Genomic DNA, 23,982 nt, shown 5'->3' with positions numbered 1-23,982 from the left:
TTCCAGCATGGGAAAAAGAGTCTCATAACTCTTAAGAACTGTAACTCTATCACAGAAAATATACTTAGCCAGAAATGATGGACACTCACTATTTACCCATGAGTCTGCTACCTAATGGGATGAAACTGTCTATATCCCTATTTGGAAGAAAGACTCTAAGAACTCAAGAATTGTAACTCTATTAGAGAGAACACACTTAGCCAGAAAAGATGGATACTCAGGATTTTCTATGACTCAGATAGAATGATTTAAAAACACTTCCTCCTTAAAAAGGGGGACAAGAAGGAGATGGGAGGAGGGAGGGCATTGAATGGGGAAATCTCATTACATTAAGAGGTACAAAAGACCTATTGTAACAGAGGAGAAGAAGGGAGGAGATGAGAAACACTTGAATCTTTCGCTGATTGGACTTAGCTTAAAGTTAACTTTCACACACACACTCAATTAACTTAAAAAGCATCTTAACTTTCAAGTATTACAAGGGGAAAAGGATAGGGGGGATGGAGACAGGAAGGGGAAGACAAAGGAGAACTAACAAAAGGAAGGGAAGGGAAAAGGGGAAAAGGAAAAGGGCAAAGAAAGGGAAGGGGTGCATATAGGAGAACAAACACACTGAAGGGGGGTAGTATTCAGAAACAAAATACTGGGGAATAAGATAAAGGGAAAAAAAGGGGAAATACAAACAGAGGAAAGATAGCATAGAGGGCAATAAAGAGCTAGTAATTTTAACATTGAATGTGAATGGGATGAACTCCCCCATAAAATGTAAGTGAATTGCAGAGTGAATTAAAAACCAGAATCCTACAATATGCTGTTTACAAAGATATACCTATAGAGTAAAGGTAAGCGGTTGGAACAAAATATATTTATTTTAGGTGAAGTAAAAAGAGCACAGGTAGCAATCCTTATCTCAGACAAATCAGTTGCAAAAATAGATAGTGTTAAAAGAGATAAGGAAGGAAACTGTATCCTCCTAAAAGGTGCCATAGACAATAAAGTGATTTCAAAACTGAAAGAACTACAGGATGACATAGACAGCAAAAACTCTAGTATTGTACTACCTGCTCTCAGATTTAGATAAATCGAATCATAAAATAAACAAGAAGGAAGTTAAGGAGGCCAATAAATTGTTAGGAAACCTAGATATGATAGACTTATGGAGGAAATTGAATCGGAATAGAAAGGAGTATACCTTTTATTCTGTAGTACATGGCACTTAAACAAAAATTGATTATGTACTAGGGCTTAAAACCCTAATAATAAACTGCAGAAAGGCAGAAATAGTGAATACATCTTTCTCAGATCACAATGCAGTAAAAATCATTTGCAATATTGGGCCAGGGATATATAGACCCAGAACTAATTGGACACTGAATAAGCTCATTTTAAAGAATGTGTGGATCAAACAAAAAAAATTACAAAATGAGTTAATTACTTTATCCAAGATAATGACAATAATGAAACCATATACCAAAACTTATGGGATTCACTTAAAGTAGCTGTCAGGGGAAATATTATATCTTTAAATGCTTACATGAATAAATTAGAGAAAGAAGAAAACAATTAACTGAATCGACAACTAAAATTTAGAGAAAGCACAAATTTAAAATATGGCAATTATATACCAAATTAGAAATTCTAAAAATTAAGGGTGAAATGAATAAAATTGAGAGTGAAAAAAACTATTGAACTAATAAATAAAACCAAGAACTGGTTTTAGGAAAAAGCCAATAAATTGATAAAGCTCTGGTAAATTTGATTAAAAAAGAAAAGATAACCAAATTGCTATTATCATAAATGAAAAAGGTGAACTCACCACCAAGGAGGAAGAAATTAAAGTAATAATTTGGAATTATTTTGCCCAACTCTATGCCAATAAATTTGTCAATCTAAGTGAAATGGATGAATATTTACAAAAATATGTTTCCCAGGTTAAATGAAGAGGAAATGAAATACCTAAACAACCATATTTCAAAAAACAGAAATTCAACAAGCCACCACTGAACTCCCTAAGAAAATATTTCTGGGGCCTAATGGATTCACAAGTGAATTCTACTAAACATTTAATTGGTTCCAATTCTATACAAACTCTTTGGAAAATAGGAGAAGACAGAACTCTACCTAACTCTTTATATGAAACCAATATGGTGCTGATACCTAAATCAGGAAGAGTTAAAACAAAGAAAGAAAATTATAGACCTATCTCCCTGATGAATATAGATGCAAAAATCTTAAATAAAATCTTAGCAAAATGATTACAACAAGTTATCACTAGGATAATACATTTATACCAAGTAGGATTTATCCCAGGCATGCAGGATTGGTTCAATATTAGGAAAACTGTTAATATAATTAATTATATCAACAACAAACCTATCAGAAATTATATTATTATATCAATTGATGTTGAAAAAAGCTTTTGACAAAATACAGCACCCATTCCTACTAAAAACACTAGAGTGTGGCAATAAATGAACTAATCCTTAGAATAATAAGTATCTATCTACAACCATCCAGCAAGCATTGTATTTAATGGGGAGAGGCTAGAGGCAATCCCAAAAAGATCAGGGGTGAAACACGTATGCCCATTATGACCACTACTATTCAAATTCATATTAGAAATATTAGCTTCAGCACTAAGAGAAGAAGAAGAAATTGTGAAGGAAGAGACAAAACTCTCACTCTTTGCAGGTGGCATGATGGTCTACCTAGAGAATCCCAAGAAATCATCCAAAAAACTACTGGAAAAAATGCTGCAGGATATAAAAACTCTCATAAATCCTCAACTTTTCTATATATGTCTAACAAGATACAACAGGAAGAGTCAGATAGAGAAATCCCATTCAAAGAAACCACAGACAATTAAAAATACCTGGCAATCTATTTGCTAAGGCAGACTCAGAAACTTTTTGAAATCAATTACAAAACACTTTTCACACAAATTAAATCAGATTAAAATAACAGGGCAAACATCAATTGCTCATGGATAGATTGAGCTAATATTAATAAAAATGATAATTCTACAAAACTAAACTACCTGTTTAATGCCCTACCAATCAAAATTCCAAAAAATTACTATAATGAGTTAGAAAAAAGTTGTAAGTAAATTTATATGGAGAACTAAAAAGCCAAGGATTTTCAGGAATTCAATGAAATAAAGTACAAAAGAAGGTGACTTAGCCTTACCAGATCTAAAATTATATTATAGTGCATCAATCATCAAAACTATCTGGTACCAACTAAAAAATAGAGTGGTGGACCAGTGGAATAGACTAGGTGAAATAGCAGCCAAATTATAGCAATTATATATTATTATGATAAATATTATTATTATTATTATTATTATTATTATTATTATTATTGTAATCTGCTGTTTGATAACAACAAAGAGTCCAGCTATTGGGATAAAAACTCTCTCTTTGATAAAAACTGCTGGGAAAATTGGAAGTCAGTATGAAAGTAACTTAGATTAGACATCTCACACCCTATACCAAGATAAGACCAAAATGGATACAGGGTTTAGACATAAAAATAATATTATAAGCAAACTATAAGATCAAGGAGTAGTTTACCTGTCAAATCTATGGAAAGAGAAGTAGTTTATGACTAAGGAAGAGATAGAGAACATCACTAAAAACAAATTAAATCATTTTTACTAAATTAAATGATAAAACTTGTGCTCAGACAAGTCCACAGTAACCAAGATCAAAAGAAGTGCAGTAAACTGGGAAACAATCTTTACAACCAGCATTTCTGAGAAAGGACTCATTTCTACAGAGAACTGAGTCAAATTTTTTTAAAAAGCCATTCCCCAATTGACAAATGGTCAAAGGATATGCAAAGGAAATTTACAGATGAGGAGATCAAAGCAGTCCATTTTCATACGAAAAATTGCTCTAAATCATTAATTATTAGAGTAATGCAAATTAAAGCTTCTCTGAGCTACCACCTCATACCTCTCAGACTAGCCAATATGAGCAGAAAGGATAATGATCATCGTTGGAAGGGTTGTGGGAAATTTGGCACCCTATTCCATTGTTGGTGGAGCTGTGAACTCATCCAACCTTTCTGGAGAGAAATTTGGAACTGTGCTCAAAGGCAACAAAGATGTGCATATCCTTTGATCCAGCAACACCACTACTGGGTCTCTACCCTGAAGAGATGATGAAAAATGGTAAAAACATCACTTGTACAAAAATATTCATAGTAGCCCTGTTTGTGGTGGCAAAGAATTGGAAATCAAGTAAATGTCCTTCAATTGGGGAATGCCTTAGCAAATTGTGGTATATGTATGTCATGGAATACTATTGTTCTATTAGAAACCAGGAGGAATGGGAATTCAGGGAAGCCTGGAGTGATTTGCATCAACTGATGCTGAATAAGATGAGCAGAACCAGAAAAACACTACACCCTCTATCAGCAACATGGGGGTGATGATCAACCTTGATGGACTCACTCATTCCATCAGTACAACAATCAGGGACAATTTGGGGCTGCCTATAATGGAGAATACCATCTGTATCTAGAGAAAGAACTGTGGAGTTTGAACAAATACCAAAGACTATTGCCTTTAATTTAGGAAAAAAGTGATATTTTATTGTCTGATCTTGCTATCTCTTATACTTTATGTTTCTTCCTTAGTGATATGATTTGTCTCTCATCACATTCAATTTGGATCAATGTCTACCATGGAAACAATGTAAAAACTGGCAAATTTCTTTCTGTGGAGGGTGGCGGGTAGTGAAGTATGATTAGAGGAAAAATTGTAAAATTCAAAATAAATAAAACATCTTAAAAACAATGTAATCTTCTCTTGGTTCTGCTTCCTTCACTCAATTCTAGTTCATGTAATTCTTCCCATGTTTCTCTAAAGTCCAACCATTTACAGTTTCTTATAGAACAATAGTATTCCATGACATTCATATATTATAACTTATTCAACCATTTCCCAACTGATGGGCATCCCCTCAATGTCCAATTCTTTGTCACTCTAAAAAAGAGTTACATTGAATATTTTGGAACGTGTGGGACTTTTCCTACTTTTTATGATTTCTTCTGAATATAGGTTGAGAATTGGAATAGCTGAGTCAATATGATCAGTTTTACTGCTCTTTACAAACAGTTCCATATTGATCTCCAGAATGGTTGGATCACTTCACAACTTGACCAGCAATGTTAATACATAATAGCCCAATCCTCCCACAGCTTCTCTAAAATTGATAATTGTTCTCTTTTTATCATCTTAGCCAATTTGACCAGTGTGAGTATGTACAGTTTCAATTTCTTCATTTGATCATCAGTTCATATCCTTTGATCATTTATCAATAGGGGAATGACTTTTACCTTATAAATTTCATGTAATTATATATGTATCTATACATATATATATATTTTAGAAATAAGACATTTATCAGAACCTTTATCTATGAAGATTGTTTCCCAGCTTTCTTCTTTCCTTCTAATTTTGGCAGCATTGATTTTATTAGTGTAAAAACATTTTGATATAGTCAAAATAATTCATTTTTCAATTTTTACCTTATGATATTTCTTGTTTGGTCATATATTGCTCCAATTTCTATAGAGCTGATAGATTATTTCCTGGTCTATTTATCTATGGGGTTGCCACTTATGTGTAAATCCTGTACCCATTTTTACCTTATTTTGCTATAGGGTGTGAGATGTGGGTCTATGCCTAGGTTTTAACCATATTATTTTCCAGTTTTCCCAACAATTTTTTGTCAAATAGTGAGTTCTTACCCCCAAAGCTAATATCTTTGGGTTTGTCAAACAGTAGATTACTGTAGGCGTTTACTATTATTTATTTTGAATCTTTCCTAATCCATTGATCCATTACTCTATTTATTTTTTTTTCTTTTTCTTTTTACAAGGCAAATGGGGTTTAGTGGCTTGCCCAAGGCCACACAGCTAGGTAATTATTAGCTGTCTGAGGCTGAATTTAAACTCAGGTACTCCTGACTCCAGAACCAGTGCTCTATCTACTGCACCACCTAGCTGCCCTCCATTATTCTATTTCTTAACCAGTACCAGGGAGTTTTTACTATTGCTGCTTCATAGTATAGTTTTAAATCTAGTAGAGCTATGCCACCTTCCTTTACATTTTTTAAATCAGTTCCCTTGCTATTCTTTTCTTTAAATTTTTAAAAATTTTTTAGGTTTTTTTTTTTTTGCAAGGCAGTGGGGTTCAGTGACTTTCCCAAGGTCACAACGCTAAGTAATTATTAAGTTTCTGAGCCCAGATTTGAACTCAGGTACTCCTGACTCCAGGGCAGGTGCTCTATCCACTGCACCACCTAGTCGGCCCTCCCTTGCTATTCTTGACCAGATGAATTTTGTTACTATTTTCTCTAGTTCCGTAAAATAGTTATTTGGTAATTTGAGTGGCACTGATTGACACTCAATAAGTAATTTAATTTATATAGAATTTAATGTACTTAGAACTTTCATTTTTACTATATTTGCTCCACGCATCCAAGAGCAATGAACAATTTTTCCAGTTGTTCAGATCTGACTTTCTTTGATTGAGAATTACTTTGTAATTGTGCTCATATAATTTTTTGGGTTTGCCTTAGGAGGTAGGTTTCCAATATTTCATGTTGTCCACAGTAACTTTAAATGGAATTTCTCTTTCTATGTCTTGCTCTTGAGTTTGTTACTCATATATAGAAATGTGGGTTTATTTTATATCCTACTACTTTGATGAATTTGTTAATTATTTCAAGTAGTTTTTTAAATGATTTTCTTAGGTTCTCTAAATATATCATGATATCATCTGCAAAGAGTGAAAGCTTTGCTTCTTCATTGCCAGTTCTGATTCTTCAAATTCTTTCTCTTCTCTTGCTGCTAAAGATAATGTTTTTAATGCTGTATTGAATAGTAATAGCGATAATGATAATCTTGTTTCATCCTTGATCATAATGGAAATGCTCCTAGTTCATCCCCATTCTTGATAATATTTGTTGATGGTTTTAGAAAGATACTGCTTATTGTTTTAAGGAAGCTTCCATTTATTCCTGTACTTTCTAGTGTTTTTAATAGAAATAGTTTTTTGTATTTTATCAAGGATTTTTCAGCATCAATTGAGATAATCATATGATTTCTGTGGGTTTTGCTATTGATATGTTCAATTATGAAAAATATTTTCCTAATATTAAGGCCATCCCTGTCTACCTGATTATAGTGTATTAGCCTAGTAATAACTTGCCTGTAATCTCTTCGCTAAATTTTTATTTAAGATTTTGGATCAATGTTCCTTTGGGAGATTGGTCTGTAATTTTCTTTGCTTTGGTATTTACTGGTTTGGGTGTAACCATCACATTGCTGTCTTAAAAGGAACAGGGCAGAACTACTTTTAGTTTTTAAAAATAATTTATATAAAATAGAAATTAATTATTTCTAAAATATTTAGAAGAATTCACTTAAAAATCCATCTGGGCCTGATACTTTTTCTTAGGGCATTTAATTTAAGGGCATTTAATTTAATTTCTTTTTCTTTTTCTGAAAAGGGGTTCTTTAATTATTTTCTTTCCTCTTCTGTTAATCTGGGCAGTTTGTATTTACATAAATATTCTTCCATTTCACTCAGGTTGTCCAATTTATTGGCATATAATTCAGCATAGCTCTGAATTATCTCTTTAATTTCCTCCTCATTGGTGGTTAGTTTACCCTTTTCATTTTTGATACTGATAATTTGGTTATTTTCTTTCTTTTTTGTTAAACAAAGATTAACCAAAGGTTTTTATATTTTATTGGCTTTTTCATTAAGCCAACTATTAGCTTTATTTATTAGATCAATGGTTTTCTTCCTTTCAATTTTTTTAAGCTCTCCCTTGATTTTCAGAATTTCTAATTTGGTATTTAATTGCAGATCTTTAATTTGTTCTTTTTCTAGCTTTTTAATTGCATACCAAATTCATTGATCTCCTTTTTCTCTATTTTATTCATATAAGCATTTGGAAATATAAAAGTTCTCCCTCAAAACTCCCTTGACTACAATCCATAAATATTGGTATGATGTCTCATTTTTATCATTTTCTTGAATGTAATTATTGACTATTTCAAGGATTTCCTGTGTGATGCAATCATTATTTAAAATTAAATTTAATTTCCAATTAATTTTTATTTTATCTTCCATGACACTTCATTACATATAATGTTATTGTAATTTATCTGAGAAATATTCATTTATTATTTCTGCCTTTCTGCATTTGATTATAAAATTTTTATGCCGTAATACATAGTCAATTTTGGTATAGGTGCCATGAATCACAGAAAAAAAAATATATTCTTCTTTAGCAACATTTTCTCCAGAGGTCTATTGTCCCTAAGGTTTCTAAGATTACATTGTCTTAATTTCCTTCTTGTTTATTTTGTGGTTAGATTTATCCATTTCTGAGTGACGGCAGTTGAGGTATGCCATTATTAAAGTTTTACCATCTGTGTCTCTTTGTAATTATCTTAGCTTTTTCTCAAGGAATTTGGATTCTATACCATACTATACATTCTATACATGTTTAGTAATGATATAGTTTCATTGTCTGTGGTGCCTTTTAAGATGTAGTTTCCTTCCTTATCCCTTCTAATGAGATCTGTTTTTGCTTTTTGCTTTATCTGGAATCAGGATCACTACACCTAATTTTTTACTTCAGCTGAAGTGTAATGTATTTTGCTCCATCACTCAGAATCAGATCCTGTAACTCATTCCATGTTTCTCTAGAGGCTGACCATTTAAGGTTCCTTACAGAACAATAATATTCCATAATATTCATTTACCATAATTTGTTGAGTCATTCCTCAAATATGGGCAAACCCTGCAATTTCCAATTCTTTGTCACTACAAAAAGAACTGCTAAGAATATTTTGGAATTTGTGGGATTATTTCTACTTTTTATGATTTCTTCTAGATATAGGCAAAGAATTGGAATAACTAGGTCAAAGGAATGGAACATTTTTATTGCTCTTTGGGCATAATTTAATATTGCTCTCCAGAATGGTTGGATTGACCAGCAATGCATTAATGTCCCAATCCTCCAACAACCTCTCCAATATTTTCCCTTTTCCCTCACCTTGGCCAATCTGATAGGTATGAGGTGATACCTCAGAGTTCTTTTAATTTGCATTTCTCTGATCAATAATTATTTGGAGCATTTTTTCATATGATTATATACATCTTTAATTTCTTCATTTTACAACTGTCTATTCATATCATTTGACAATTTACAATTGGAGAGTGACTTGTAACCTTATAAATTTGATGCAGTTCTCTATATATTTTAGTGATGGGACCTTTATAAGAAATCCTACTTGTGAAGATTATTTCCCAGCTTTCTGCTTTCCTTCTAATTTTAGCAGCATTGATTTTATTACAGCAGAAAATTTTTAACTTAACATAGTCAATATCATTTCTTTGCAGTTTATAATGGACTCTAATTCTTGTTTGGTTATAAATTTATCCTCTTTCCATAAATCTGATAGAGTAATTTTTGGTCTATTATTTATCTATGGTGTTGCTCTTTATGTCTAATCCTGCACCCATTTTCACCTTATTTTGGTATAGGCTGTAAGATGTGGGTATATGTCCAGTTTTTGTCATACTATTTTCTAGTTTTTCCAACAATTTTTGTCAAATAGTGAATTCTTTTCCCAGAAGCTGATGTTTTCGGGTTTGTCAAACAGCAGATTGAAGTAGTCATTACTGCAGTTTCTTTTGAACCTATCCTAATCCACTGATCCATTACTCTATTTCTTAACCAGTCCCAGGCTGTTTAAATGACTGTTGCTGTATAGTAAAGTTTTAGATCTGGTAGAGCTAGGTCACCTTCCTTTACATTTTTTTCATCATCCCCTTGCTATTCTTGACCTTTTGTCACTCCAGATGAATCTTTGTTACTGCTACTCAGTTAAATAGTTATTTGGTAGCTTGATTGCTATGGCACCAAATAAATAATTTAATTTACATGGGAAGATCTCTCTTAAGAACTTTACAATTGATTGTAAGGGTATGAGAAACAGTGACTCTGGACCATCTAGCATATGATGTTCTCACCAGAGAAAGTGCTAAGCTTTGTGAGCAAAGCAGAATTAAAGTAGGTCCAGTTTTTCATCAGGGATTTTTTTTGGTTGGTTTTTTTTTTCCAAGGCAATGGGGTTAAGTGGCTTTCATCAGGCCTTTTTGTCACAAATTTAGTGATGTCATCTTGGCCCTCTTCAATAGAGAGGCAAGAATGAACCATACTCATATCCTCTAAGTTCAATCTCTTCAGTTATATTCAATCTTTTAACTATCCTAAAAAATACAAATCTCAAGAGTTAAACATGTTATTTTACCTTATGGAGTAGTATACAATTTGATAGGCTTGACTAACATTTGTTTTGTTTTGTTTTTTTCTTCCCCCTTTCATTTATCTTTTTATGCATCTCTTGTGTCCTGGAATTGGCAATTGAGTTCTTTGTTGAACTCTGGTCTTTTGTCAGGACTTTGGAAGTCCTCTATTTTATTGAAGATTCATTTTTTTAATCCCTGACAGTTTATACTGAATATTGCAGGGCAGAATTTTCTTGATTGTAATACCAAGTCTTCTGATATATGGTATTCCAAGTCCTCCAGTGCTTTAGTATTGAGGCTGATAAGTCCTGTGTATGTCTGATTGTGTTTCCTTTGGATTTAAATTGTTACCTTTCTGCCTCTTGCAGTATTTTCTCCTTTATTTGAGAATTCTGGAATTTGGTTATAATAGATCTTGGAGTTTTTATCCTGGTGTCCCTTTCTGAAGGAGTTCTATGTATTCTTTTAATGGCTATCTTCTTCTAGCATATTTGGACAGTTTTCCCTGATAATTTCCTACAAGATGTTTTCCAGAATCTTTTTTTTTATATCTATACTTTCTTGAAGTCCAATGATTTGATGAATTATCTCTCTTGGATCTGTTTTCCAAATTGTTTTTTTTTCCTAAAAGTTACTTTATTTTCTTTGATGGAATCTTGTACTCTCTGTATATTCATTGATTTCTATTTGTTCAGTTTCAATTTTGGGGGGGGGTTACTTTCATCAATTAACTTTTTGGTTTCCTTTTCCAGTTGTTCAATTTTATTTTTTGAAGAGTTACATTCTTTTTCCAGTTGATTATTTTTACTTTCTTTTTGTTTTGGGGGGTGTTTTTGGCAAGGCAATGAGATTAATGACTTGCCCAAGGTTACACAGCTAGGTAAATATTAACTGTCTGAGGGTGGATTTGAACTCAGATCCTCCTGACTTCAGGCCCAATGCTCTATCCACTGAACCACTTAGCTGCCCCTGTTATTTTTACTTTTAAAGAATTTGATTTCTTTGGTCATTTTTTTCCTCACAATTTTCCTGCATGACTCTCATTTCTTTTTTCCATTTTTCTTCTTCCTCTCTTCTTTAGTTTTTAAAATTCTTTTTTAAGCACTTTACTGAGCTTTTGGAACTAAGTCCCAATTCATAGGCTATTTTGAGATAGCCCTGTGGATAATTTTTCACAGTTTTCTTCTTCTGAGGTAACATTATTATAACCTTTATCTGCATTGGCTTTGTATATTGAGCACTCTTTTAGCTTTTTTGCTCATCTTGAGATATCTGAGTTCTAATCCTGGGGCATAGGGATATAGTCCTAAGCTTTTTATCCTTGGACTGGGATCTTATCTCTCTTTTTGATGACCAAAATATTGCCTTTGTAGTCCCATCCTTGCCTTTGAAGAGGTTTATTTTCTCCTTTATGTCCAGAAAATGTGTATCATTTTTTTTTAGGTTTTTTTGCAAGGCAAATGGGATTAAGTGTCTTGCCCAAGGCCACACAGCTAGGTAATTATTAAGTGTCTGAGGTTGGATTTGAACTCAGGTACTCCTGACTCCAGGGCTGGTGCTCTATCCATTGTGCCACCTAGCTGTCCGTGACAAAGATTATCTTTTGACAAAGGCATTAGTGGATAATTTAACACCAAGTGAAGATGCACAAGAGCTGTTGTAGTATAGGGGAAAGGGGGAAAGTATGAATACTAAGAAAATTCTACTTTTAATTGATTTAACAGAAAGAGGGCATAACATACCTTCTCATTTGGGTTTAAAAATTTAACTTATGGGGGTGGGGAAGGAAAAGAAAGGGGAAGAAGGTAACTGAAAAAGGGAATGAAAAGTAAAGCTCCAGTTAAAGTTAAAATTCTAAAGAAATTTAAAGGGGAAAAGGAGCAAAACGTTATTGAGGAGGAAGGGATTAGAGGAAAGAAGAGAGAAAAACATAAAATGGTGAAATATATCAAAGAGGGAAATTAAGAATTAATTATCTTAATTATAATGTGAATGGGATGAACTTTCCCATAAAATGGAAGGAGCTAGCAGAATAGATTAAAAACTAGAATCTACCATATGCTGTTTGCAAGAAACACATATGAAACAGAGATACAGTGTAAAGGTCAAATGTTGGATTGAAATATATTATGCTTCAGGGGAAAAAAACAAGGATAGTAGTTCTGATTTCAGACAAAGTAAAAATAAAAATCAATCTTGTTAAAAGGCATAAGGATGGGAACTATATCTTCTTAAGAGAAGTTAGCAACAAAGTTATAACATTATTAAACATATACACACCAAGCAGTATAACATCCAAATTCTTACAGGAGAAGCTGAATGAATTTCAAGGAGACATAGACAGAAAAACTATAATAGTAGGAGGGAAAGCTAGGTGGAGCAGTGGATGGGGTACCAGCTCTGCAATCAGGAGGATCTGAGTTCAAATTTGACTCAGGAATTTAAAATTACTTAGCCATGTGACCTTGGGCAAGTCACTTAACCTCATTGTCTTGCAAAATCAAAAGAAACTATAATGGTGGAGGACCATAGTTTCTCTCTCTCAGTATTAGATAAATCTAACCACAAAATAAATAAAAAGCAACTTAAGAAGATGAACAAAATCTTTAAAAACTTAGATAAGAATGAACTGTGGAGAAAACTAAATGGGGATAGCAGAGGTTCTCTGTAGTAAATGATACCTGTCCCAACACAGATCATGTACTAGGGCATAAAAATGTTACAATTAAATGCAAGAAATCAGAAATAATAAAAGCATGCTTTTCAGATCATGTTGCCATAAAAATTATATGCAATAAAGAGTCATGAAAAGATAAACCAAAAGCAATTGGAAATTAAATAACCTAATTTTATGGAAAGAGTGGATCAAATTCCAAATCATAGAAATAATCAACCATTTTATCCAAGAAAATGACAACAATGAGACATCATACCAAAATTTGTGGAATTCAGCCAAAGCAAGTTTTAGGGGAAATTTTCTATCTCTCAATACTTATATAAATAAAACAGAGAAATAGGAGCTCAATGAATTAGTCATGCAACTAAAACAGCTAGAAAAAGAACAAATTAAAGATTCCCAAAGAAATAGCAAATTAGAAATTTTGAAATTATGAGGAGAGATTAATATAATCAAATGTAAGAAAACCATTGATCTAATAAATAAAACTAAGAGTTGGCCTTATGAAAAAATGTAAATATTTTTATTAACCTGGTTAAAAAAAGAAAGAACACCAAATTACCAATATCAAAAATGAAAATGGAGAACTCATCAGCAATGAGGAGGAAATTAAAAGGATAATTGCCACTTATTTTTACTCATTTGTAGATGAATAAATCTTACTACATTAGTGAAATTGATGAATAGTTAGAAAAACATACACTACCCAGATTAACAGAAGAAGAAATAACATACTTAATTAACCCTATTTCATAAAAAGAATTTGAAAGGGGTGGCTAGGTGGCACAGTGGATAAAGTGGATAAGGCACCAGCCCTGGAGTCAGGAGTATCTGGGTTCAAATCCAATCTCAGTCACTTAATAATTACCTAGCTTTGTGGCCTTGGGCACCCTTGCAAAAACCTAAAAAAAAGAATTTGAAGAAACTAAGAAAAAACTTGCAAAGGAAAAGTTTCCAGGTCTAGATGGATTTCCAAGTGAATTCTACAAAACAATTAAGGAATGATTAATTCCAATTCTGCATAAACTATTTTTAAAAATAGGAGAAGAGGGGAGCCAAGATGGTGGCGTGAAGGCAGGATTTCTCAGATACTCTCTTTGAAAATATTCCAAACACCTTAAAATTATAATGGTATCTAAATTTTTCTAGAGGCAGAACCAACGGAAAGACCCAGTGAGACAATTCTCTAACCCAAGGTAATTTAGAAGAGCATGAGAAAGCTCTGTTCCATGGGGTTGGAGGGGGCAGCAGCAGAGCCAGCATCATGCTGTACCTGAGTGAATGAACTTAAACCTTCCAAGGGCAGCCCATGCAAAATCTGGGTCCCTGGGTAGGTTGAGGATTGTGGCACCAGAAGTGGTTTTCAGACCTCACAACACCAAGCAAAACCTGAAAGATCAATGGAAAAAGCTCTGCTAGAGTGGGCATGGATGTCCTTCATGCATGTCCTTCAGTGCAGCTATCCTGGGAAATGGAAGCAGGCTCACAGAGCCACCCAGTAGGGAGCCACCTGGGAGCTGATTCCAGAATGCTCAGCCCACAGAAGGTAGGGGGTGTGGGGAGACTGTCAAGATCTCTCCTCTGTTCCTCAGACAGGACTCTTGTGCTTTATCCACATTCAGATCTTGGTCACAGTCTGGTGCCCCCTATTGCCATAGAACAGGGATCCTCATCACAGCTCCAGGGCAGAGGGGTTGCTTATAGTCACCCAGAGATCAGAGCACAGGCAAGGAGAGTAGTCAAATCCTCTCATAAGACTATGAATGAACTTAGGTCCTAGCCAGGGTGCCCCAATAACACTCAAAAAATTGAGAAGCACTTCAAAACTAGGGCACAGGCTGAGGAAATAAGGGAGCAGAAAAAAAGGAACCTGACCATAGGGGCCCTTGGAAAATCAAAACAAGCACTCAGAAGATACCAAAGACAAGGGTTTTATATCCAAAGCCTCCAAGAAAAATAGGAATTGTCCTGAGGCTATGGAAGAGCTCAAAAATATTTTGAAAATCAAGTAAGGGAGGTAGAGGAAAAATTGAGGAGAGGAATTAGAGCAATGCAAGAAAAACATGAAAACTACGTCAGCAGCTTCATCAGGGAGATACCAAAAAAATGACAAAGAAAAAACAACATAGTAAAAACCAATTTAGGTCAAATGAAAAAAGAAGTCCAATGAGTTAATAAAGAGGAAAATATCTTAAAAAGCAGAATTGGCCAGATAGAATAGGAGATAAAACACTATGAAAAAGCATCTTCTTCAAATGTAGAATGGAGCCAAGGGAAGCTGACGGCTTTGTGAGAAATCAAGAAACAATAAAACAATAGCAAAAGAATGAAAAACTAGAAGAAATTGTGAAATATTTCACTGGAAATATAACTGATCTGGAAAACAGATTCAGGAGAGACAATTTAAAAATTATGGGGCTACCTGAAAGTCATGAAGAGCCTTGACTTCATTTTTAAGGAATTTCTACAGGAAAATTGCCCTGAGATTCTAGAAGCAGAGTGCAAAATGGAAATGGAAGGAAGCCACCCATCTCCTCCTAAAAGAGGTAAAAAAAAAATTACCCCCAGGAATATTATAGCTAAATTCTTGAGCTCCCAAGTCAAAGAGAAAATATTTTTAATTTATTTTTTTATCCATATGAACATGTATATTTTTAAGTTATAAAGTTTCCTTCCACTCTCCCTTCCAATCCCCCTCCCCTCAGAGGCAGTCAGGTTAGCATTGTGCATACATATTTTTCATAAACATGTTTACAGATTATTCATTTTTAGTATCAGGAATTAGGATTAAAGGAAAGAGATATATTAGAGATAATTTTTATAAAGTGTTCATCAGATTCTGAAGGGCTGTTATTTTCTGTTTTGTTTTGTTTCTCTTACTCTGGATTGGGATAGCATTGCCCATAGCCAGTATAAAATGATTGTCCAGGCTCTTTGAACTGCTGAGAGGAGCTGCTTCCACCAAGGTTGATGTTCTTACAACGTTATTGAAAATGTGTACATTGTTTTCTTGGTTCTACTTCTTTTACTCAGCTTCAGATCCTGTCAGTCATTCCATGCATTTCTAGACTGACAATTTATGGTTTCTTTTTTTTTTAGATTTTTGCAAGGCAAATGGTGTTAAGTAGCTTGCCCAAGGCCACACAGCTAGGTAATTATTAAATGTCTGAGACTGGATTTGAACACATGTACTCCTGACTACAGGGCCGGTGCTTTATCCACTGCCCCACCTATCCGCCCCAATTTATGGTTTCTTATTGAACAATAATATTCCATAGTATTCATGTATCATGAAAGAGAAAATATTGCAAGCAACTAGAAAGAAGAAATTCAAATCTTGTGGCACTGCAATCAGAATTACACAGGATCTAGCAGCTTCTACATTAAGAGCTTGGAATATTGTATTCCAGAAGGAAAAATTTCTTGAAATGCAACTGATAATAAAATACCCAGCAAAACTGAACATCCTCTTTCAGGGGGAAAAGATGGATATTCAATGAAATAGGTGAATTACAAACTTTGAAACGACCAGAGCTAAACATAAATTCTGATTTCCAAGTACAAGATTCAGGTGAAACATAGATAAGGTGGATGAGAAGGATTAATTATGAGAAATTTAATGGTGTTGAACTGCTTGTATTCTGGCATTGGAAGATGATACTGTTATCTCTTATGAACCATTTCAATTAACAGAGCAGTTAGAAGGAGCATGTTTAGACAAGAAAAGAACTGAATATGAAAGTATAATATATTATAAAGATGGATTCAATGGGTGAAAAAGGAATGTACTGGGAGAAAAGGAAAGAAGAGGTAAAATCAGTTAAGATATTTGCATGGGGGCAGTTAGGTGGTGTAGTGGATAAAGCACCAGCCTTGGAGTCAGGAGTACCTGGGTTCAAGTCCCATCTCAGACACTTAATAATTACCTAGCTGTGTGGCCTTGGGCAAGCCACTTAATCGCATTTGCCTTGCAAAAAACTAAATAAAAATATATTTATATAAAAGAGTCAAGAAAAAGCTGTTTTTCAGTAGAGTGGAAAGAAGGGAATGTGAGCAGAAATGAATGAGATTTTATTCTCATCAGAAATGGCTCAGAGAGGAAACAACACACATTTCATAGGGTATAGAAAACTTTTACCCTAGAGGAAAAAGGAGAGGAAGGGGGCTGGGAGAAATGGAAGAGGGAGAGGGGAGGGAGGGGTGTAGGTGATAAAGAACAGGGTAGATTGTGGGAGGGGGGTAGTCAGATGCAATGCACTTTTATTTTTATTTTTTTTTTGCAAGGTTGTGGGATTGGGTGGCCTGCCAATGACCACAGAACAGGGTGGTTGTTGGATATCTGGGTGGAATTTGGACTTGGATCTTCCTCGACCCAGAACCAGTGCTCTGTCCACTGTGCCACTTGACTGCCTCATAGCACACTTTTGAGGAGGGACAAAATGAAAGGAGAGAGAAAATAGAATAATTGGCAATGGGGAGAAATGGATGGAGGGAAATACAATCAGCAATAGTCACTGTGGGGAAAATATGGATGTAACTTTCCTGATGGACTTAAGATAAAGAATGCAATCTACCCCAGAGACAGAGCTGATGTTATGTGAATTAATTTTTTTTCTCTTTCTTTCACTTTATCTTTTTTTGGAAGTTTTTTTTTTGTGGGGAGAAGGCTCATTATGATTACTCCAACAACAAGATCATTTTAGTAATGTGTAAATAAATAAAAATGTAAATATAATTTTTAAGAGGAGGAAAAAATAAATAAGTAGAAGAGGGAGCTATACAAATTCCTTTTATGACACAAATATGATGTTGATGATTAAACAAGGGAGATCTGTAAAAGACAAAGAGAATTATAGACCAATCTCACTAATGGACATTGATGCAAAAACCTTTAACAAAATTTTAGCAAACAGCCTAGAAGCTATTACTAGAATAATATACCATGATTGGGTTGGATTTATATCAGGTAGGCAGGGGTGGTTCAATATTAGGAAAATACTTAATATATTTGAACATATCAATAAGAAAATCACCAGAAATCATGTGATTAATTCAATAGATGCTGAAAAAAGTATATATTTTATAAAATATAACATACATTGCTATTAAAAACATTAGAGAATAAAAGAAAAAATTGGAATTTTTCTTAAAATAATAAACAGTATTTAACTAAAACTTTGAACAAACATTATATGTAATAGGGATAAAATAGGAGCATTTCCAGTAATATCAGGGGTGAAACAAGGATGCCCATTATCACCACTATTATTCATTATAGTATTAGAAATATTTGCTTTAGCAATGGGAAGATAAAGAAATTGAAGGAATCAGATTTGGCAATGAGGAAGTAGAATTTTCTTTGCTCAAGATTTGCATAGAGAACCCCAGAAAATCAACTAAAAAGAACCTAAAATAATTAACAACTTCAGCAAAGTTGCAGGATATATAATAAATCCACATAAATCATTAACATTTTTGAAAATGAACAACAAACCTCAAGGGCAACAGACAGAAAGAGATATTCAAGTTAAAGTGACAATATGAAATATTTGGGAATCTACCTCCCAAGACAAACCCCAAAACTGTATGAACAAAATTACAAAATACTTTTCACACAATGTCATATTTAAACAATTGGGAAAAAGTCAGTTCATGGATCAGTCAAACTAATAAAAATAAAATAACAATTCTACCTAAATTAAATTACTAATTTTTGTACCATACCAAACTACCAAATAACTATTTTATTAAGCTAGAAAAAAAAGTAAGAAAATTCATCTGCAACAAAAGATCAAGAATATCAAGGGAATTATAAAGCAGCATTCATCAAAAACTGCCTGATACTAGATAAGAAATAGAGGAATGGACCAGAAGATTGTGAAAGGTACAAAAAAATACAGCAGTAAATGACTTTCTAAGTCTAGTTTTTGCCACCCTGTTTTCCAGTTTTCCAAGGAGTTTTTGTCAAATAGTAAGTTCTTATCACAGAAATTAATAAATTTGGGTTTGTCAAACAATAAATTACTATAAACATCTAATACCCTATACCAAAATAGGTATAGGATTTAGACCTAAAGGGTAATACAGTAGAGCAATTAACAAATCAAGAAATACTCTATCTACTGATGTTATGGAAAAGGGAGAAATTTATAACCAAACAAGAAATTTTGCAATATAAAATGCAAAATACATAATATTGAACATATTACATTAAAAGAGTTTTTGCACTAAAAAAAACTAATGGGGCCAAGATTAGAAGCAAAACAGAAAGCTGGGAAACAATTTTCACAGTGAGAAGTACTGATAAAAATCTCATTTCTAAAATATATAGAGAATCAATTAAATTTATAAGGTTACAAGTCATTCCCCAGTTGATAATGGTCAAGTGACATGAACAGTCACTTTTCAATTGAAGAAATTAAAGCTATATATAATCATATGAAAAAAATGCTCCAAATCATTATTGGTTAGAGAAAGGCAAATTAAAACAACTATGAGATAACACCTCACACCTCTCGGATTAAGATGGGAAAATAGGAAAATGATCAATGTTGAAGAGGTTTTAGAAAGATTGGAACATTAATGCATTGCTAGTGGAGTTGTGAATTAATCCAATGATTTTGGAGAGCAGTTTGGAACTATGCCCAAAGAGCAATAAACTAATCATACCCTTTGACCCAGCAATATCAATTCTAGGTCTATATTCAAAAGAAATCATAAAAGAATAGGAAAAGTCCCACATGCTCAAAAATATTTATAACAGCTCTTTTTGTAGTGGCAAAAATTGGAAAAATGAGAGGGTGGTCATCAACTGGGAAATGGCTGAACAAAGTTACAGTATATGGTTTTTATGGAGAACTATTTTTCTATAAAAAAATGAAAGATTGTACTTTAGAGAAACATGGAAAGAATTACACTAACTAAAATTGAGTGAAGGGAGCAGAACCAAAAGAACATTATGCATTAGCAACAACATTGGGAGTTAATAAACCACGATTGAATGCAGCTTCTCTCAGCATTTCAGAGATCTAGCACAACCATGGGAGACCTTTTATGGACAATGTCATCCACATATAGAGAAAAACACCAACCAAAAGTACCCATAGATTCTGAATTGATAATATGTTCACTTTTAAGAAAATTTCTTTTATGCTTTTCCTTCTTTTTCCATGGTTTCTTTCTTTTCCATTGATCCTAATTCCTCATACCCAAATGACTAATATGCTAATATGCTTAGCACAAATGTTTATGTTTATGTTCACTAGACTACTAGCCATAGAGGAGATGGGAGCAGGAAGGGAGGGTTATAGAAAAATGTGTAATTTATAAATATGAAAGTGAATGAATGTTAGAGAGCTTTCATATCATTTAATTGGAAAAATAAAATAAAATACCAATAAAAAAGAGATTCCCTTAGGTAGACAAGTATTTTGAAATATTTATTTACTTATTTACAAATAAGTAAATTAAAGCAAAGAGTGAAGACTGGGGCATGGAGCATTTAATCTAGAAGATTATATGAGCTTAGAGAACAACTTAGATCTTTAAAGAAATAGATAAATATGGTATGGCAGCATGGTATTGATCAGAATATCTAAAGATTTATCTTCCTTTCACGGCACTTTGGCAATCTGGGGAAGCCCTTCTTAAAACAATGTCTTTAAAAATGTAAAAGAAAATACATATGGTTAATGTGTAATCATTTTTTTCCTATCATGTCCAACTCCTTGTGATACCTTTTGTGATTTTCTAAGCAAAGATAATTGAATGGCTTGCCTTTTCCTTCTCTAGCTCATTTTACAGATAAGGAAATTGAAGCAAACAGAAATAAGTGATTTGATCAGGAGAACAGAGCTAGTCCATATCTGAAGCTGGATTTGAACTTAGGAAGAGGTCTTTTAGACTTCAGGCCTGGTTATCTATCCACTGTTCCACATAATTGCCCTGAGTTCAAATTCATTTATCAAATATGATGATGCATACCTGCAATTGCCAAGTAACAGGAAGACTAAAATCAATAAATATTTATTAAATGCCTGTGTTTGTTATGGGCCAGGCACTATGCTAAACCCCAGGGATATAGGAGGAGGCAAAAAAGATAGTTCCAGTAATAATGTTACGATTTGAGTTGGCAAATTTTTTTTCAGTCTGTGAGTTCTGAGATGGAGTCATACTCACAGGTAATCTGATGTCAATGTGGTGAGTAATTAGGAAGTAAAGAGAAGAAGGGGTAGTAGTAGGCAAGGGGTATGGGGGGGGGTCATCAAGTCGGCTAAGAAGGACAAAGTTCTCATGCTGATCAGTAATGAGATCAACCTGTGAGTAGTCTGTACAATTCCAGCCTGAATGATATGGGAATGAGTTTTAAATAATAATTTTTTTTGTAGTTGCTGCTCAATTGTTTTAAATCATAGATGACTCCTCAAGGACCATTTGGGAGTTTTCTTTGCAAAGGTATTGGAGTATCCTTTTGTATTCTTCTACAGCTCATTTCACAGCTTAGAAGCCTTTCACATAAAGGCAAACAGAGATTAAGTGAAATACAATTTATAAAGTATCTACTATATGCTAGGCACCAAAATGAGCACTTTACAAATATTGTCTCATTTGATCCTCACAACAACCCTATGAGGCAGATAGTATTATTATTCCCACTTTATAAATGGTGAAACTGAGGCAAATAGGGGTTAAGTGACTTACCCAGAGTCATACAACAAGTGTCTAAGGTCAAATTTGAACTCAGATCTTCCTGACTCCAGGTCTCAAACTGTATCCGCTTGTGTCACATTGCTGACAATAGAAAATACAAATACATAAATAAATTTTAAACAAGAAGATATTTCATAAGTACTCTCCAAAGTAGGTTGATATCCACATAACATGATCAAAAAAATCCAAAGACTATCATTTTTCAAACTTTCTCTTACAGAGGCAAAAATTTTCAGATAGCAGAAACAGCCTTGCTGTGGGATATTTTTTTGAAAAACCAATGAGGGGAATAGGCTATTTGAGTCAAAGCCGCAGAATTATGACTGGAACCTAAGTCTTTTATTTGTTTTAGTTTATATTTTTTAGGCAATGGCATTAAGTGATTTACCAAGGGTTCCAAAACTAGTAAAGTTCTGAGATCAGATTTGAACTGAAGTTTTCCTGATTCCAGGAATGTTGCTCTATCCATTGTGCCAAATCAAGATTCTTTTTGATGTCTAATTCAAATTCTAATTTCTAGCAATGCATCTCCTACATCTGCAACAAGGAGAACAAGTTGTGATGACTATAAACGACAAACTCTAGATCCCTTGGTGGAGACAAATAATGCAGTAAATCCATTTTCCTGTTTTCTAGAGAAAAGATCCCTCTAGCTCTACTCTTTCAGTCAGCATTATCTTAACCATCAGAATCAATGTCAGCAACCCAGGAATGCAAAAAATAATCTTTAGCTAAATACCATTAGCTAGTATCAATAAATTCCCTCTTTTCTACTTCACAGAAATTCTTCTCATCTCTTTTTTTCTGAACAGCATTGTCTCAGTCTCAAATTTTGATCCTTTCTTTTTTCTTTGTTATTAATATATGTGTTCAAAGATAAATATTCTCCTCCAAGTATTGCTGTTGCTACATTCCAAATATCGTGGTATGTTGTCTCAGTCTTCATTCCCTTTAATTCATTTAAAGAGCATTATTTGTTCTTTGGTGCATGCATTGTAAGATTTTGTTGCTTGGTCTCCATTTAGAATTGTGTCTTTTGTTTATTTACTTTTATCAATCACTATTTTTCTTTGGCAGTAGACTATCAAAAAATTCAATGAGGCATAGTGAATAATCCTGGACATAGAATCAGGAAAGATCTGTTTTCAAATACTGTTTCCAAAACTTACTGGTTGTATGAGAATGGAAAGATCTCAAACTCTCTGAGTTCCAAGCAACTTCCTTAAACTGATCCCCTAAGGTAGAAACAATGTGCTATCTGAATGGGTGGAAAAAGTCACTATAATGGTGTAACTCACAAAACTTTGTCATGATAACATATAGAACTTAAAGAATGTATTCTTGTCTTTTTTCCATTTATTTTACCATGTTCTAACACATGATCTATTTTTAACAAAATGCCACATGACATCAAAGAAATAAGTATAGTTTTTAATCTTCTAGTTTAATAATTATCATAGTTCTAATTAAAACTTAATTTTCTCGTTCATTTCAGATCTATAATATCCTCCTGGTTCATCTTTCCATTATATTTAACTTGATTCAGAATGATGAATGCTAAAGACACCTAAAATTCTTACTGTCAAAAACCTTTTTTGCATTTTGGGTGAATACCTCTTTTTTTCTTTAACTACCTAGATACTATTCCATTTATTATATATTTATTTAATACTGATACTGTTTAACTAGCACTGGTATAGTAAGTAAAATAGCTTCCCCATTTCTCTTTCTTAAGAGAATATTTTGACTATTGCCTTATGTGAAATCATGATTTCCATTTTTGCTTTTTTTGGATTATTTGAAGCAAAATAAACTTTTATTTGAACCCCTTATATGAACTCTGAGTGTGTCTTCATGTTTTAAATGTGTCTTACTTTCAGAAAGTTATTTAGGTATTTGTTGCTTATTTATTATGGCATTGTTTCCTACTTCAGGGATTAATTTAATAAATTCACATTCAACTTTATAATTGTTAATTTAGTTTTCCTTCTATCAACACATATATATTTTCTTTTAAAAATCACATTAGTTCACTGCAATTTGATCTGCCTGCACTAATCTGATACCAAAACCCTCAGCTCTAACCTTTAACTGCCCAGTTCAAACTTAATTTTCAGAATTTTACTTTTATAATTTCTTCTTTCTCCACATTCTTTTTTTTGCAAGACAATGGGGTTACATGGCTTTCCCAAGGCCACAGAGCTAGGTAATTATTAAGTGTCTGAGGTCAGATTTGAACTCAGTTACTCCTGAC

Source organism: Macrotis lagotis, chromosome 8 (assembly GCF_037893015.1).
Source record: "Macrotis lagotis isolate mMagLag1 chromosome 8, bilby.v1.9.chrom.fasta, whole genome shotgun sequence".
Taxonomy (NCBI): Eukaryota; Metazoa; Chordata; class Mammalia; order Peramelemorphia; family Peramelidae; genus Macrotis; species Macrotis lagotis.
This window is presented reverse-complemented; position numbering follows the sequence as displayed.